We start from the raw sequence: 18,569 nt of genomic DNA, 5'->3' as shown, positions 1-18,569 counted from the left end.
CCCATTCCCTTCCACCTCACCCCTGGACATGGGGCATTCCTTATCATCCTCCCGTCTAGGTTCCAGTTCTTGTTACCACACCAACCCTGAATGTCTGTCCCTCTAACCCACCCCTGAACCCCAGGGCACACTCTTCAAGTTCACCTTTCCATGATAAGGGCACCCTTTATGACTAAAGGGCACCCAAATGACTAAATTTTCATCGTCTCCAGAGTGGGCAGGGTAGGGCTCGGGATCCTGTGAGGTCAGGAGCCCAGGAGGCCAGGAAAATAAATTCAGACCCATCAACCCTCCCCAGACAAAAAGCCAGGACTCCAGGGTTGCAGACTAGAATAGAATACATCACAACCAGCAGACCAGGCATAAGGCAGGGGGAAGCTTTTATTTAACTGGACAGCAGGCTCAAGACACAGCAGAGACTTCCCCAAGCTGATGTCTGCTGCTGCTTCGATGGAGGAGGGGTACACTGAGCCAACTCTTGACAGCTTGGGGGGCTTCACTCTACATACCTAGTTTCACGCCTAGAAGAGCCCTATTCCATCTGATGATGGATACAGTCTTAACTCTTCCATGCCCTGGACCCACCCAAGAACTGAGCAGGCCTGCTTGCGTCCTCTGGGCCCACAGGGACCTCATTCCCCACCCCATGTGCCAGGAGGGTGCCATGGCCCCTCCCCCCAAGTTAGGAAGCCACAGGGCTCAGGGAGAAGGGGCCAGGCAGGTTCAGGTCAGGCCAGCCTGGTTCCGGAAGCCCGGAGTTGGCATTTAACGGTCTGGGGGGCCCAAGGCAGCTTCCTCTTTGGTAACTGGCTGCTGGGAAGATGCAGGCCAGCCAAGCCCCCACCAAGCTTGGACGAGGAGGGGCCGAGGGTCGGCCAGGCAAGGACACATCTGGCTTCCTTTCTTCATGGAAAGGCCAGCCAGCCAGCCACCTGCCTGTCTGCTCATCCTCCCTGGGAGCACAGCCCAGTCTTGAGTTGGGACTGGGGGGCGCGGGGGCAGTCCCCAAGTGCAGAAATTGGAGGAGGGGGCCTGCAGCAAACAGCTGGGTTCACCCACCCCATTCCAGGCTCCACCCATCCCCAGGTTCCTCCTCCGGACCCAGGTCCCAGGCCAGCAGGGTCCTCATTTCTTCCCCCGGGCAGCGACTGGCCCACCCAAGGAGGGCAGGGGCCACAGCAGACTCCAAGGGGGCTTGACTCCTGTTCCTGCTGAACTGAGCCAGTGTGCACAAATCAACTGTGTTTCAGCTCAGTAGGCACGGGAGGCAGAGCCCAGGGAGGCCCCGAGGTTGGCCAGGCAGCAGAGGGGGAGAGGTGGCAGGGCCAGAGGCAGCGGCAGGGCCCTTGGGGGGGCGGAACTTAGCCACTGTGAACACGATTTGATGTGGACCTGCTCACAAGCAGCTAAGCCCTGCTCCCCAGGCCAGATGTGAGCAGTGGGGGCCTCGCTGCCACCCCATCCCCATCCCCAGGGTCAGCGTCCTCAGCAGTGGCAGTGACAATGGCGGCCCCGGAGACAGGGCTCAGGGTCGGTTGGAAATCCCTGGCAATGTGATTTGTGACAGGCAGCAAATCCCATCCCCAGGAACCCCAGCCGGCCATGGCACCAGGGTCAAGGGGCAGGGCGCCGGGCAGGGCCAGCAGCTGGCACCTAGGAGAGACGAAAGGAGGTCGTGAGATTTGAGGACACCTGCCCTCCATGTCCCCCCTTGCCGCCATCCTTTGAGGTCTAGCAGAGAAGCCATTTTCCCCACGTGCGTCTATGCTGTCGCTTCAGTGGTGCCTGACTCTTGTGACCCCATGGACTGTAGTCCGTCAGGCTCCCCTGTTCTTGGGATTCTCCAGGCAAGAATACTGTAGTGGGTTGCCATGCCCTCCTCCAGGGGATCTTCGCCACCCAGGGATCGAACCCTCGTTCTCTTGTCTCCTGCATTGGCAGGCGGGTTCTTTACCACTAGCGCCACCTGGGAAGCCCTTCTGCAAGTGCTGCTGCTGCTAAGTCGCTTCAGTCGTGTCCGACTCTGTGCGACCCCATAGACGGCAGCCCACCGGGCTCCCTCGTCCCTGGGTGCGGCAGCAGCTAAAGATACCACCAGGCTGGACACCCCCAGCCATGCTTCCCAGACCCAGAGAGGTAGAGATACCCAGAGGGTCACTTTCGGCCAAGGAGGCTGTAGGAACTCCCAGAGCGAGCCTCCCCTCCTTTCCTTGGCCGAGCCCCCACCCCCCCACCCCCGCCCGCAACACGGAGCCCTGGGCAGGCTAAATGGGGCCATGGGGAGAGGAAGCTGAGGGGGTGGCGGGCAGGCGGCTGAGGAAGTGATCTCACCCCAGCTGGCGCCACTTCCTAGAAGCCTGAAGGGCAGGAGGAAACCACTAGGGCCTCCCCCCATGGCCCTGTCTCCTCAGCGGCCAGGCCTCAGCCTGCGCCCCACCAGAGCGGATGCCGACAGCGGGCGCCCCGCTCTTCCCCCAGGCACGCACCCACCCAGAGCACCAGACCCAGGCTCCAGGTGCAAATCCCAGCTCCATGGTTTCCAAGATACCATCCAAGCCTCAGTCTCTCCATCTGTACAGTGGCACCAAGAGCCTCTACCACGTAACACAGTGAGGTTTCACCAACAGTATGTAGCAACTACCCAGCACCAGGACTCCCTACAGAATTTATGGGACTCAGTGCAAAATGAATACTCAGGTGGGGAAAAAAAAAATGAAATCTCGGGGTCCTTCTCAGTGGGGAAACACCCTGTGAACCGCACAGGTCACCAGCCGGTGAAGCCAGCCCTGTGTTCAGTAAACAGAGACCTCCCGGAGGATGAGAGCCCTGTGGCTAGGAGCCCTGAACTCTGGAGCCAGTCCAGTTGCATTTGAACCCTGGCTTTGCAGCGCACCAGCTGGGCGACACTGGGCAGGGAACTCAACCTCTCTGGGCCTCCGTTTCCCCATTGGCAAAGCAGGGGCAATGCTGTGGTGAGGAACTCGTTGAGTGCTGTGTATAATTGGGACGGGGCTACGCTGTCATCATTCCCCAGGCAGAAACAGGAAGGAGGATGGCATTCAGGAACTGCACATGGGTAGGACCTCGGCACCCAGATATGATAGGGGGTGGCCACCCCCGGGAGACAGGTGGAGGGAGGTGTCCTGTTCTGCGCCGACCCCGCCATACACACATTACATACGCTGGCCACCCACTTTACGGCGGGGCCCCAGCCCAGCCCTGACTCCTCAAGGTCTAGGGGCACCAACTGGGAGCAGACGAGGCCCCGCAGGGCGGCCAGCCTCCCTGGGCCGCCTCCGGAAGTGAGACAGCACATTCGTGTCCCAGGGACGAAACGGGAAGGGCGGCCATTTGGCCAGGCCCGTTTCCTGTGGGGTTTCCCCTGCACAGAGCCCCAGGCCGGGGCCAAGGCCACTCCCCAATCCCTGCAGGCACAAAAGGTCTGGGTCTCCAGTGGAGGGGGCACTACCAGGCAGGTGCCCAGGAGCAGGATGACCCCCATTACCGTAGGCGTGCCCCTCAGGCTCAGGGGAGACAGTGTCCAGGGAGGACAAGCTCCTGGCAGCTGGAGGCATCTGCGGGGGGCTTGGGGGGGGGGGGCGGGCGGAGGGCCCTTGGGCCAGGGGAGTAGGGCAGGCCCCAGGTCACACCATGGACGGATGGATAGATGGGTGTCTAAGTCTGCTCTGCAGACAGGGCGTGGACTTGAGAGACATGCTCCGCAAGCCTACCCACCCCCCCCAAACCCCATGCTCCAAGAATGAATCAGGGGCAGCTTCCGCCGGGGGCGCCACCACCACCGCCGCCGCCGCCCCCAAGCCTGGTCCCCAAATACTTTCCACCCTCTCAGAGCAGCTGGGATCGGAAAATACCAAGGGCCGCTGGCCCCGCCCTCCCAGCCTGTCACTAACGCTTTGCCTAATGGGCCCAGACTCTCCGCAGAGGCTCCCTGGGCCAGGCCCTGAGCCAGCCGCTAACCTGGGCCTTCCAGCCAAGTGCCGCCTGACCACCAGGGCCACCCGCCCCCTCACCCGTCACCCCCATCCCAACGAGGCCACCATCACCACCAGCCCAACTGACAGGGCAGCCCTCGGAGGTCGGCACCCAGCTGAAGGAAGGCAGGCCACTGGCAAGTGGGTGGGCCCCCACTGCCCATCCAGGGCTGAGGGAGTGGGGCAGGCTCAGGAAGGGGTGAGTAAGTGAGGAGTGAATCACTTGTTATAAATAGGGGAACCGTGCAAGTCACATCTCAGCCCCCATGGTGCCCAGCCACACCACGCTCCAGCCCCTGCCTTCAACTCTGATGACCCTCAGACCGATCACAGAATTCCCAGGGGACCCCTAACGTCCACACGGTGAGCCCTTCACTGAGGGGTACATGCTAGACCACATTCACTTCTGCCTTATCCCCAAACAGGTCCCTGTCCCAGCCATCTGGCCTGCATTTTGGGGGCCGCTGGCCTCGAGGATAGTCGCTGGCTTCCAGGCCCTGTCCCCCTCCTACGGCACCCTGACAATTCCCAGGCCCAAAGCTCTAGGTTCCTGGGCTCCCCAAACCATTCCCAAGGTGTGGGTGACCACGGTCCTGGACGCTGACACCAGACCAAGGACAGGAGGAGGCTGAGGGGCTTAGCATCGCCCAAGTCGGTTCCCTGGCCCAACCCAGGACCCCAACCCAGACCACCCAGGCCTGCTCTGCCCAGGGCCACAGCTTGGTGACCACACCCAGGGTGGCGCCAGCTCCAGCACCCTGGGGCAAGGCGCCGCTAGAGCATGACTCAGCCGTGCCCAGTATGGCGGCGTCCTTCTCTGCCCAAGGATTCTCACACGCCCACACCCATTGGCTTCCGAGTACGTCCTTCCCAGGGGACCAGTCTTCCCCAGACACACCTCCATGATCACCCAGGACACCGGATGGCAGGAGGGAAGGTGGTCAGAGGGCCGCCCCCTAAAGGGATCTGAAGGCGAGGGCCTTGGACAGGGAGGGGAAGCGGACATATCTCTCCGCTCGCTTTCCCAATGCTTCCCATATACAGATGGAGAAGCTGAGACCCAGAGGATTCAGAGCCAGGCCCAAGGTCCTGCGAGAAGTCTAAGGAAAAGCCAAGGCCTGATCCTGGCTTCAAGTGCATGCAGAGCGGGAAAGGGCTGGCCAGCCAGCCCAGAGAGGGGCCGGAAGGAATTTTCTCCGGACCGCCCAGGGTTCCTGGCAGCGTCCTTCGCTTCGAACTGACTCCCCCACCCAGCTTCCCAAGGTAAAGGGCAAACGCTGAAAAATCTTACGGTATATCAAAGAATCACCTAGGCCCTTGGTGAGCAGATCCTCCCACTGTACTCTTTGGGCCAGTGTTCCTCAGACTTCCAGGGGGCCAGGGGTCTTCCCCGCAGCTGCGGCCCGCATACATCTGGCCTTCACTTGCAACAGGTAGGGGTTGGTGGGGGGGTCCCGCGGAGGACCCTTGGAGCATCCGTCCCTGTTGTTTCTTTCCACTGAGCAAGGGTCTGCGGAGAGTCAGAGGCCGGGCCGGCACAGACAGGCCCGACCCCCCTGGACACGCCCTGTCACGCATGTGCTCCGCGTGCCAACCCAGAGCCAGGTCAGCAGCTACGTTAGGGGCCCCCTCCAGATCCACAGAGACAAGACTTGCCCACTGGGGTCTTGAGGGAGCTCCCAGAGGACATCCTGCAAGGACAGAGGGCAGTGGGTGCCCCTGGGGCGCTAGAAGAGAGCTGGCACGGAGCCCTAGGGCCCGTGCCTTCCCAGGACGGCGGCATGTGAACACATGCGCATGGGCTGGCCCAGGCACAGTGCGTGGGTGAGCGGACAGGGTGTGCCCTCCATCACCTCGCCTCTAAGCTCGGGCACCTGTTGGGGACTGCCCTCCGGCTCGGGCTGGCATCAGCAGGGCTGCCAGAGGACACCCTTATGCCAAGGGTCCCAGCTTCCCCCTCAAAGACCACCCATCAGGAGCAGGCAGTTGGTTGGGGCTGGGGCAGAAAGGATAGGTGACACAGCCAACCGCACCTCCAAGACATTCAGGAAGCCACTGGGTCTGGGCCTGGCTGGCTTGCACCCGACAGGCAGTGTAGGGCTGAGGGGCTTTGGTAGCCGTGGAGCCCAGCACTGGGGGCAGAGGTCAGTCTGGCGCTAGGATGAAGGGGGTCCAGGTTCAGTCTGAGCCCTTTCACCCTCTTTTTGCACCCCAAGGGCACGGGAACCCCAAGCTACACAGGGCAGAGGAGTCAGCCCTCCAGGAATCTCCCAGATGTGGGCCCCCTTTCTATGAATGAGTCTTCTTAGTTGGGCCAGAAGGAGTGAGAAGGGAGGAGAGGGGTCCCCCTAGTCCTCTTTTAAACCCAGGTTGGACTGCTGGGTCCCCACTTCTCTCCTCTGGAGGGCCTCCCCACCCCCACACTGGCTGACATGTCAAGAACTTGAAGCACTGTCCTCCACCCGCATCCACAGAACTCTGGGAGATCCTCACTTACACAGTCCAGACAGGCACCTACCTTCCCACTCCCGGGGCCAAGACACCATGTCCATTCCCTCCACCCCGAGGGGGGCGCATACTCTCCCACCCTGCGCCCAACTCCGACCCACCTTGACCTGCCCCGATTCGCGTTGGGACCCGCCCTCCCCAGCACGCTCTCACGAATCTCCTGGGTCGGGGGAGTGGCTGGGGAGGCCGCGGAGGGCCCTTGGGGACGGGGTAGAGGTGGGCCGCCCTTTCCCAGCTCCGCAGGGGGCGCCGCGGGACTCCGCGGCCGCCACCATCAGACCGGCCCCGCCGTCCCCTCAACCACCGGCGGCGGGGCGGCGCCCTCCCCCTCGCCCAGGGGTGGGGGACCCGCCAGGCGCACCCCCCACTCCGCCCACGAGTCCAGCGCGGAAAAGTTGTCGCCGCCACCACGGCGCCGCAGTCTCCCTCCCGGTTGCTTCCCCGACTCACCCGCGGGGGAGGGGAGCCGGCACTCGGGGCTCCGGCCGCCGCCCCGGCCCGGCCGGCCGACACCCGGCCGGGCAGGCGGGCGGCGGGCCCGAGAGGGCCGGGGGCGGTCGCCGGCCGCGCTCCATCCCACTCACTGGCCGGCCCGCCGCGGGGCCGAATCGCTTTTAAAACCTCCTCGTCTCCTCCCCTCCCGGGCCGGGCAGGGGGCGGGGGCGGGCGCGGGGCGGGGCGGGCGCCGCCGTCATGTGCCCCCGGAGCCGGTCCGCCCCCACTTTCTCTCTCAGGTCCCCCAACTCGGTCCCGTCCCCAACTCAGCCCTAACTTTTCCCTCCCTTGTCCCAACTCTTCCTGAGCCTGAGACTTAGCTCAACTTCCCCCTCTGGGTCCTGGGCTCGGGGATCCAGCCCCAGTTCTTCAACGAACGCCCTTCCTGCTGAGATGTTGGCGGGGCGCGGGGGGGGGTGGGGGGGGGGGGGGCGGCGGTGGTTCCTAATCCATATCGCACCCGAAACCCCTCTTGGCCTAAGTTCTGCTCCCCTGCGCCCGGAGAGAAACCCAGGAGGCCATGGACAAGGACAGGGTAGATGGCGGGGGCACAGTGCCACACTGCCACTGTAGACCCCTCCCTGCCCTGGGGGGCATGGGCCCGGGGAATTCTGGGGTTCGGCCAATTACGAATCCCCACTCTATGCATTTACACGTGCGTTCTTTAGCCTCAGGAAGTCCCTCCTTTTATCCCACCCAACCCTCTCCTGCTGCCATTGAAGACCTGCTGACCCCAGTCCAGGTGGTCCCTGGTCTAGGTCCCCTCCCCCCGCCCCTCCCCGCCAGGCTTCCCGGCATCCCCACCCCCCATCTACCCAGGGCCTCTGGGAAACTCCCAGCTCCTGGAGTATCCCTGAGAGAGAGCCCCTCCCTGCATCCCTCCCGCCTTCCCTGCGAGCCTGTCTGTCCCACCTCATCCTCCGCGGACCTCCCCTCAACCGGGAGGAGGAACACGGAGGCATTGTTCACCAGTACGGGGCCCTGCCTTGGGGCCTGGCCCCGTGCCCAGGTGGGGGGCCGGGAACAAAACTCAGCGAAGGAGGGGCGGGGTGCCCTGTGCCGCCAAGCCAGCCTCCTTGGGCAGGCCCGGATGCCACTTTGCCCTCTCCAAGATGGGATGGGAGTCAGTGGCCCGCAGACCACCATCACCACCACCATGATGCCGCAGCAAGGTTCTATGGCTTGAGGACCCTTCCCAGACCTGTGTGGGCACTGCTTTGGGAGACAGGTTTCCTCCCATCCACCTCCAATATTTCCAAAGTCATATAATTGGGGCTTGGTGGGGGGAGGGGGTGCTCAGATTCTTCATAACCCACCTCCTGGGCAGTAAGACTAAAGCTGGGATAGAAGGGTACCCAGCAGGAGGGCCCAGGCAGAAGACTGGAAGGGCTGGTTGGATGCCTTGTGGGTCACCTCGCTCCCCCAGAATTCTTCCAGGCTCCCTCATTTCCCCCGTTCAGCTCAACAGGTTCCCCACTTTGGATCTCAGTGGGATTGGGGAGAGAGGGGCAGAAGCCACACCTAGCTACTATCCCATGGGGCCCAGCCCTGGGGGCTCCCGGGTCTGTCTTCTCTGTGGGGCCCAAGGGGCAGGCTGGCCCAGGCTGCAGGATCTGGCAGGTTGGGGCAGGAGGGGGCAGAGCTGCCTGTGGGGCCCCAGGGGAAGATTTGGGGTGGCACAGAATTCCCCAACTCAGGGCGGGGCCCTGAGGGGGTGGGGCACTCACCACAGGACCTCCTGAGCAGCTACAAACAGGGGAATGGAGTTCCCAGGGTCCAGGGTCTTACTGTGGACACATTCGTGCATGTGCGTGCTTGCACACACACACACACAACCCATTCTAGAAGTATAAAGTGACCAAATTACAATAGGGCACCTCCTCCACACCACCTCTCCAGAACACTCCCTTTATGCCCTGGGACAAGGTCTCCATCGAGAACCATCCTCCTATTCTTATTAATCCAATCAGGCATACATGTGGGGGAAATGCCTGCTCCAGGCTGGCCTCCAGGGATAACTATGCCAACTGTGCCTTCTGCCATTACCCTGCATGTACTTTGGGCCACAGCAGCTCAGCATCCCTCAGCCCAAACTTGGGAGGGTCTTCCCAGTGTCCTCAGCCCTCCATCTGGATTCTGAACATTTGCCCCCACCAACCCCCTCCACCCTGGTCCTAAGCTGGCCAATTTACCCAGGGACAGCAGCCAAGAGGGATCAGAGCTCTCCAAACCGGCCAACTGATTCTTTGTAATGACGGGGACGGGTGAGAGGACAGGGCCAGGGTGAGACCAGGCCAAGCGGTCAAGTGGCACAGGGCACACACACACCCATTTGTTCATTCTTCAAACATTCATTGAGTGCCTGCTGGGTGCCAGGTGCTGTTCTGGGCACTGGGGACATAGCAGAGAACAAGCCACAAAAAAAACCCTGCCCTCATGGAGTCCACATCAATGGGGGAAATACAGGCAGTAAACAGACAGGTATAAAGATATAGAATGTGTTGGGTGGTATTTATTAGGGGAGACTAGAAGGAGGCTAAGAAGATGAGGGGAAGGGGCTTCCCAGGTGCACTAATAGTAAAGAACCTGCCTGCCAATGCAGGAGATATAAGAGACGCAGGTTGGATCCGTGGGTTGCAAAGATCCCCTGGAGGAGAAAATGGCAACCCATTCCAGTATTCTTGCCTGGAGAACCCCATGAACAGAGGAGGCTGGTAGGCTACAGTCCATAGGTCGCAGAGTCTGACACAATTGAAACGACTTAGTATGCAGTGAGATGAGGAGTGAGGGGTTGGGGGCCAGATCAAGAAAGGCTACCCTGAGAAGGAGGAGGTGACAATTGAACAAAGATTATAAGAGGTGGGGAGAAGCCACGCAGACAGCTAGAGGAACAGAGTTTCGGTAGAGAGGGAACAGCCAGTACAAAGGCCCTGAGGCAGGAAGTTCCTGGTGTATTTGAGAAACAGCAAGGAACCAGTGTGGTAGAGTGGGGAGGGGAGCAGAGTGGCAGAACTGAGTTTCCAATTCTTGCTCCCCAATTCCTAGCTGAATAACTTTTGCTAAGTGATCACACCTCTCTGAGCTTCAGTTTCTTCATTCGTGGAATGGACCTGAAAATGTAATTTTTAGGGTTGTTAAGAGACTCTGAGATGAGCTGCACTTTGTCCCAGCCCAGGGCTTGAGGCAGGGTAAAAGCTGGACAAGCATTAAGGACATAGGTATACCACTTTACGTAGCCATTCAGACCTGGGATGGGGAGGATGGGTCAAGGGACCCTGACAGACTCAGTGGCCCTGTAGGTCACCCTGGCTCATATGCAGGGCCGCCTGCCGGGCCCCATGGCAACGCAGCACACAGAGACATCAAACAAGCCCTGCCGAGGAAGTCCCACGTCACTGTGGTTAGAGTGGCTCCTCCCAGCCCAGCCTCCGGCTGGCGCTGCGCTCCTCCTTGCCAGTCAGGGCCCCTGCCTCCTGTCACCCTGGTGACAGGCTGTGTTATGGACTGAGCTGGGATCCCACCACCTGCCCCCTCACTAGGGCACTAGTCACTCCCCACATCCGGAGGACATTATGCAGTGGACCCAGTTCCCTGCCACTAACCCTTTCATTCAACTGCCCCAAATTGGCATTGGGAGCAGCAGGAAAGCTCTGGTCTATCCACCAGTTCAGAGGGCCAGAGAGGCCCCCGGGACCTATGGGGTCCCCCAGCCGGGGGCCTGAAATCCCCAGGGCAGGGTCCATCAGGATACCTGCCAGCTCCTGGGGCAGGGGAGGGGTGAGTCAGATAGGAATAGCCCCCCAGGCCTAGCCCAGCCCCCACCCGGGAACTGATTCACCACCTACCCAGCACCAGATGACATCAGGGTCTGGCGGGCCACCCTGTCTTGGCACCGGGCCAGAATGGGGGTGCCCCAGAAGTGTCACAGAAGGCTGCCTTCTCCCCTCTGACTGGGGCCCGGCAGGCGCAGGGTTAAGGAGGGGCCCTCCTGGGGGTCTCCCCCCATCCCACCCCCCCCCTTTTTCCCGGGGATTTCGGGCCCCAGCCCCTCTGACGTCACTGGGGGTTGCTATGGCAACTGCCCGAAGTTCCCAAATAAAATTACCGCGGGCGGGTTAAGTTTCCTAGGAGGCAGCAGACGGGTAAACAATGGCGGTGGCAGGCGGGGCCGGAGAGGGGCTGTCTCCCCCTCCCACTCCTCATTCTGCTGGGACCAGGGGGGGGTCCCCAGGGCGAGGAGGAGGGTCCCCTCCCCGACCGGGTCCCGAGAGCCCACGAGCACCCGGGGCACTGGTGCACAGACGAGGGACAGCGGGGTCACCGCCGAGATGAGGAGGGGGGACCTCAGAAGGGAGGCTGGGGCGGCGGGGGAACAAAGGAGGGACCTGAGGCCTGCGCTCCGCCCTCTGCACACCCTGCCTCCCGCCCCACCAACCCCCAGCCGGCGGCCAGTCCAGCTGTGGCTGCTCCCAGCTGCCTGGCTCCCCACATCTGGCGGGCTGCGCGCTCACTTCCTGTCGCCCTGGCTGCCTGGAGGGAGGTAAAAATAACCCTCCCCCTCCTCCTGCCGGCGGGCACAGACGGCGGATCCTCCTGGCTTGGAGGAGGCCGAGGCCCAGCCGCAGCGGGGGAGAGGAGCCCCCCTGAGGCCGACTCCCGTCCCTCCCACTGCCTCGGTGTCCTGGGAGGAGGGGCGCAAAGGAGGTGGCACAGATCCCAGGATGCAAGAGGGCTTAGGAGTCTATTGCCTTAAGAAGGCCCTCACCTGGGCCACCAAGAAACAGAAGAAACTCTGGCCTGAGTCCCATCCCCTACCCCATTACAGGTCACCACTATTCCGCCGCAGAACTGTAAGCAACATCTTAGGTTCCAACTGGGGGTCACCCACTTATTAACTGTATAGATATGTTCAGTTCAGTTCAGTCCAGTTGCTCAGTCGTGTCCGACTCTTTGCAACCCCATGAACTGCAGCACACCAGGCTTCCCTGTCCATCACCAACTCCAGGAGTTTACTCAAACTCATGTCAGTGATGTTACCCAACCATACAGGGAGAGGGGAAAAAAAACAAAAAACCAAAAACCTCTGGGCCTCGGTTTACCTGTCTGTAGAGCAGGGATGATAGTAGTACCTACTTCAAAGGGTATTTGCTCCATCTTTGTTATATTATTTCCCCATGCCCAGAGTCCCCTAAGACCCTCAAGTACTCTTGCCAGATAAAATACAGGACACCCAATTAAATCTGATTTTATTTAAATCATTTCATATCAGTATGTCCTATGCAATAGTTAGTTGGGCCATCTTTCTATTAAAAAAAATTTTTTTTACTTGCTCTATAACTGAAAATCAAATCCAACTGGATCTCCTGTATTTTTATTTGCTAAATCTGGCAATTGTATTTCTGAGCCATCATCATCTCTGGCATGAAACCACTCCAACTCTGGTCTCCCTTGTCTCCTTGCTTCCAGCCTTACTTACTCCATCCATTCTCCAGAGAGAGCCAATTAAATCCAATCACATTTCCCTACCATCCACTGCAAAAGTTCCTCTGTGGTCCCCCTTGTCACCTACAAGACCTTGCTTGTCAGGTTCCCACCTTCTTTCCAACCTGCCTTTCACACCCACCTGTCAACTGCCAACTTGTTTAGATCCTAGGCCACCACCTCCTCCAGGAACCCTTCCTCACCTCCTGCCATGACCCTCTGACTTTATACTCTGACTCTAAACACTTCTGTCTCCCCACTCAACCATTTGAATGATATAGTCAAGAAAATAAAGGTAACTGGGGTTGGGGGTGGGGGATGTACCTGTCCACCTGGCCTCAGTGTTGTTACCTACTCTCTTCCCCACCCCATGGGATCCAGGCCCTAGGAAACCCCTCAAGCAGCCCCCTTAGGGGTCCTGTGGGCAGCTGGATGGCGGCTAGTATGGGTCCTGGGCGCCTAGAGTTAAGTGATGCTGGCTCTTGGGGGACTCTCTCCTGCCCTCAAGTAGCCTGGAAGCCTGGGAGGGCACCTGGCACAGCCTTGCATCAACAGCCCCAAGGAGCCTACCTGGCCCATCTAAGCTCCAATGTGGATTCATAGCCTTGCTGGAAACTCCCACAGATACGACCGCCCCCAAGAGGAGGCATGCACCCCCCTGAGAGGAGCGTAGGAGGCCAAGTCACCCTGCCTGGTTTCAAGTTTGGTGTCCTGCCTCCTCTGGCGAAGGATTGTGCCTCTCTGTGACTCAGTTTCCCCGTGTGTCAAATGGGAATACCAGTGGACTGTCAGAGGGCCATTGTGAACATTAGGTAATGTCCATAGTGGTAAAGAACCTACCTGCCAATGCAGGAGATGCAAGAGACACCAGTTCCATCCCTGGGTCAGGAAGATACCCTGGAGGAAGAAATGGCAATCTACTCCAGTATCCTTGCTTGGAAAATTCCATGGACAGAGGAGCCTGGAGGGCTATAGTCCATGGAATCACAAAAAGTCAGACACCACTGAACGACTGAGCACGCGAGTAGAACACAGCTTGGAACATAGAACGTGCTCACTGTTAGCTACTCGGTGGGGGGCGGGGGGCGGATGGTGAAAAGTCAGAAGCCATGATCACAGCCCTCCTGACCCCCCACACCCAGATCGGCTCCCCAAATCCCTATAGGAAAATGGCTTCGACCTCTTGACAGTAGCTCTAACCTAACTTCTCAGGGTTCGTCTCACCCCACAGAGAGTCCCTAGTGCCATCCCCTGGCTCTGGTATCGGCCTCCTGAGAACCAGAGACAGGTCTGTTTGAGGACCCTCTGTTCTCCCCCATCCCCAATCCCGCTGCCAGTGAACCACCAACTCCTTCGCCCTCATCTCTGTGTCAACCAGGACTGTAGACCTGATCTGAATCCCTAGTCTGAATAAAGCCACCGGGTCCCGGAGCCTCTCACAGCTCCCACCCGGCTAGAGGCTCGAACCCGTGTCCTCGAGCGCAGACCCGGGGCGGAACCGGCGGCAGTTGCCGGGTAACGCGCTGTTTGTTGGCGCGGGGGGCGGGGCCGGCGCGCGGGGTGACTCACAGCGGCGTGATGCTGGCGGGCGCGGCGCCCGGCAGCCTGGCGGGCGGCCCGGCCCAGGCTGGCCCCGGCGGCTGGAGGGGCCGGGCGGCGGGGGCGCCCCAGCCTCCAAGTGGGTGCTCAAGGCCGGCTGGGAAGTGGCAGAACAAGCCCCGGCTGCCGACATCGGTTCGAATTTCTGCCCAGCCTCTCACTCTCGGGTGTGACTTAGGCACTCCTTGCCTCAGTTTGGTCATCAGTAAAATGGACGCCACATTACAGGCTGCAGTAACCCATTACTGGGCTACAAAGCAGCTGGGGTCATTACATATTTACACTGTCGGGCATCACTTTGTGCTCTGACTCGGTTTGATCTTGTATCTTTGAGCAAACTTCATAATCTCACCGAGACTCAGTTTCCCCATCTGTTAAAGTAGCAAGGACGTCTCACCTCTCAGGTGGTTTGGAGATTCCACGAATCAGTAGTGAGACAATAGCTGGCGTATCTTAGTACCAGGGGTCTGCCCTCCGCCCCACCAAGGACCAGAGGGACTGTGGGAAGTTTTCTTCGTGGTCCGAACCATGTAGAGAGGGGAGGGTAGGCGCCCCTGGAAATAAATGAGTGTGAATCACAGGCCCAGGGTAGGGTGCCATGAACCTGGCTGCTGGGGCCCCAATCCTGAAGTTGGCGCTGGCAGCACCTGCTGCAAGGGGGCAGGAGGGAGGCCTGAGCGTGAGTCACTGCCCAGCAATGAGGAGTGACTCACGCAGGGCGTGGTCCCCCGGCAGCCCCCCCACCCCAGCGTCCCAGCCGCTCCCACAAAGGCCCTTTGAGAAAGTTCCCCACCCCCCTCCCCCAGACTCTGGGCCCTCTGGGGGAGACTGTGCTGTGGGGCCAAGGCCCTAGTGGGCTGCCCCCAGGACCCCCGCCTAGGCCGGGGAGGCGCCAGCTTGCTTCTGCAATGTCTGTGAAGAGTCACCGTGGGCAGCAGAGCGTTCCCAGAGAGGGGGCTTTTAGGTTGCCTGAGTCACTAGGGGGACAGTGGAGGGTCACACGCATACAGTGGGTAAAGTTGAGTCAGGCTGTCTGGTTGGGCGTGTAGGCCAGGGCCCTTGGAATCAGGCTTTGAAGGCATCATTCTTCCCACCCCGGGAGAGCCTGCAACTCAGGAAGCCCATGACTTTGGTAGGAAACAAGGGTACTGGCGAAACGTCTCAGCATATCTCCCTGACTTTGCTAGCCCTCCACCTAGGCATCCTCTCCTTGCAGTCCCTCTGTGTTTTTTTTTGGGGGGGGGGGTGTGGTAGGGGGGTGGGAGGGTGGGGTTTGGCCACATAGTGTAGCATCCAGGGTCTTAGTTTCCAGACCAGGGATTGAACCTGCCCCTCCTGCAGAGCAAGTGCAAAGTCTTAACCACTGAATGGCCAGGGAAGTCCCAGTTGTCCTTCTTAAGCTTGGTGTGGGAAGGACAGCAGGGCCTGGACTAGGCTGAGAGCAGAGATCCACTGAGGGCAAAATTTATGGGGACACCAAAACTTTACTCAGTGTGTGGGTGCTCAGTTGCTCAGTCGTGTCCGACTCTTTGCCACCCCTTGGACTGTAGTCTGGCAGGCTCCTCTGTCCATGGAGATTCTCCAGGCAAGAATACTGGAGTGGGTTGCTGTGCCCTCCTCCAGAGGATCTTCCCAACCCAGGGACTGAACACACATCTCTTATGTCTCCTGCACTGGCAAGCAGGTTCTTTACCAGTAATGCCACCTACTTACTAAAACATCAAGATTAAATATTTTTTATAACAACTTTATTGATATAAAATTCATGTATCATAAATTAACCTTTTTTATGTACAATTTTTATTATTTTTTTGGCCACAATGTTTGGTTTGCAGGATCTTTGTTCCCCAATCAGAGATTGAACCCACACCCCCTGCAGTGGAAGCATGGAGTCTCAAACCACTGATCTGCCAGAGCAGTCCCCAACGAACCTATTTAAAGTAAATAATTCAATGTTTTTAGTATATTCATAGAATTGTGTAACTTTCACATTTTCATTAACCCCCCAAAGAAACTCAGTACCCATACGCGATCACTCCCCAGATGCCCCCATCTCCCCCACCCACTGTACCCCTACACTCCTTTCTGTCTCTATATACGAATGGACTCATACAATGTGACTTAATGACTAGCTTCATTCACTTTTCAAGATGTGCTCAAGTTGTGGCATGTATCGCAACTTCATTCCTATTGATTGCTAAATCATATGTGGTATAGATACACCACATTTTTTAAAATCCATTCATCAGTTAATGGACATTTGGGTGTTTTTCACTTTTTAGCAAACAAGAATAATGTTGCTATGAACATTCATGTACACACTTTTGTGTGGGAAATCAAATAATAGACAGGGTTTGATAGGGTGGGGATTAGGGAAATGTGAGTGAGGTGAGTCATCAGAGGGCAAAATTGAGTCCTGTCTAGATTTGTGCTTTACCAGTGAGGTTGCCACTTGTCACTTGGCTACTGGGCAGCTGAAACCTGGCTATTCCAGACTGAGATATGTTGTAAATATAAAGCTTGTTTTCAAGAATGTGAAATATCTCAAGAATTTTTTTAAAAAATCTTGATTACATGTTGAAACCATGCTATTTTGCATATGTCAGGTTAAATTGCATATATTATCAACATTCATTTCACCTGTTTCTTTTACTTTTTGTAATGAGGCTACTAGGGGACTTTTCTGGTGGTCTAGCAGCTAAGATTCTGAGCTTCCACTGCAGGGGATACTGGTTCGATACCAGGATGGGGAACTAAGATGCCACATGCCACTCACTGTGGCCATAAGGAACCCCCCCCAAACAAAAACAAGCAAACCGGTAATGGGGCTACTAAAAACTGTTTTATTACACACGTGGCAGGTCACATTTGTGGCTCTGTTGTTATTGTTTAGTGGCTCAGTCGTGTCTGACTCCTTTGCAACCCCATAGACAGTAGCCCACCAGGCTCTTCTGTCATTGGGATTTCCCAGGCTCAAGAGTACTGGAGTGGGTTGCCATTTCCTCCTCCAGGGGATCTTCCCAAGGATCTTCCCAAGGTCTGACCCAGGGATCAAACCCAAATCTCCTGCATTGGCAGGTGGCTTCTTTATTGCTGAACCACCAGGGAAGCCCATTCGTGGCTTTAAAAGTATACAGCACTTTTCTTGGAGAGTGGTGGGCTTGTTGCCTGTTTCTTTCTCTTCCTTACTTCTCAAGGGGGTGCCTGATCACACTAAGTGGTGAGTCAGGCCAATGCTCCCAGTCACCTCTGTCCTCGACCTCTGTACAGAATCTGTCAACTTTGGGGAGCTCCCTTGCAGTTCAGGGGTCAGGACTCCATGCTTCCACCGCAGGGGGCAAGGGTTGGATCCCTGGTCAGAGCACTAATATCCCACATGACGCACGGTGTGGCAAAAAAACCCACAAAAGGATCTGTTACCTTTGCCTACTTCCTCCTTGGCCGCAGGACACTACATTCTCCTGGTGGCCTTTCTCCTCCTCCTGCTCCTCCTCAGTCTTTTGAAATGCCTCTCAAACGCTCTCCTCCCCAGGCAGAGCTTTGGTCACTACGTGTTGATGACCTTCCTCTCCAATCATCTCCTCGAGGGGGCCCTCAGGTGTCTCCGACTCTGTCTGCTCATCCTTCCTCCGTGGTTCCTTGGCCCCCACACTTGGTCCACCCCTGAGACCCGTCTGCCTCCTGAAGCTGCCTGTTTCCACCTGTTCCCCGGGGCCTCCGTCCTAATTCAAGCTGGTGGACAGCCAGCCACATGGGTCTCCTCGTTGGCCCTCTGCTTCCGCTCATGTCCTGGTTGCTGTGTGCTTGCCCTGGTGGACCTGCTGATCACCTCCCACTAAATCTGCTACATCGTGATTTCAGACAATGGTTACACAACTTGTATCATATGTCAAAACTCAAAGAACCATGTAAAGGCAGAATTTTACTCTGTGTAAATAATAACTCAATATATTTAACTAAAAATAGAAACCCAGGCTTCCCTGGTGATTCAAAGATAAAGAATCTGCCTGCAAATGCAGGGGACACGAGTTCAGTCCCTGATCGGGGAGTAAGTATTCCACATGCTGCAGGGCAACTAAGCCCATGTGCCGAAACCACTGAAGACCACGTGTCCTAGAGCCTGGGCTCTGTAACAAGAGAAGCCACTGAGATGAGAAGCTCGAGCACTGCAACTGGGGAGTAGCCCCCACTCACCACAGCTGCAGAAAGTCCATGCACAGCAATGAAGACCCAGCACAGCCATAAAAAACTAAATTAAAACAAATAAAACTTTCCAAATCTTCCCACCCTATACTTATATCCAAACCCCTCATTGACCACCAAGGCCCTGCATGACCTCACCCACTCCAGAAGCCTTCCCTGATTGCACCTCATCCTCCAGACTGGCCCCACGCCTCCCCAGTACTCCCTTATGCTTCTGGCTTTCAGCTCTGGAAACTCTTGGCTAGCTACGTGACTGCCTCACCTGCCAGTGGCAGGCAGGCAGGTGCCACG

Source organism: Bos indicus, chromosome 7 (assembly GCF_029378745.1).
Source record: "Bos indicus isolate NIAB-ARS_2022 breed Sahiwal x Tharparkar chromosome 7, NIAB-ARS_B.indTharparkar_mat_pri_1.0, whole genome shotgun sequence".
In the NCBI taxonomy this organism is placed as follows: domain Eukaryota; kingdom Metazoa; phylum Chordata; class Mammalia; order Artiodactyla; family Bovidae; genus Bos; species Bos indicus.
The sequence above is the reverse complement of the archived record's forward strand: the minus strand, read 5'-3'. Positions refer to the sequence as shown.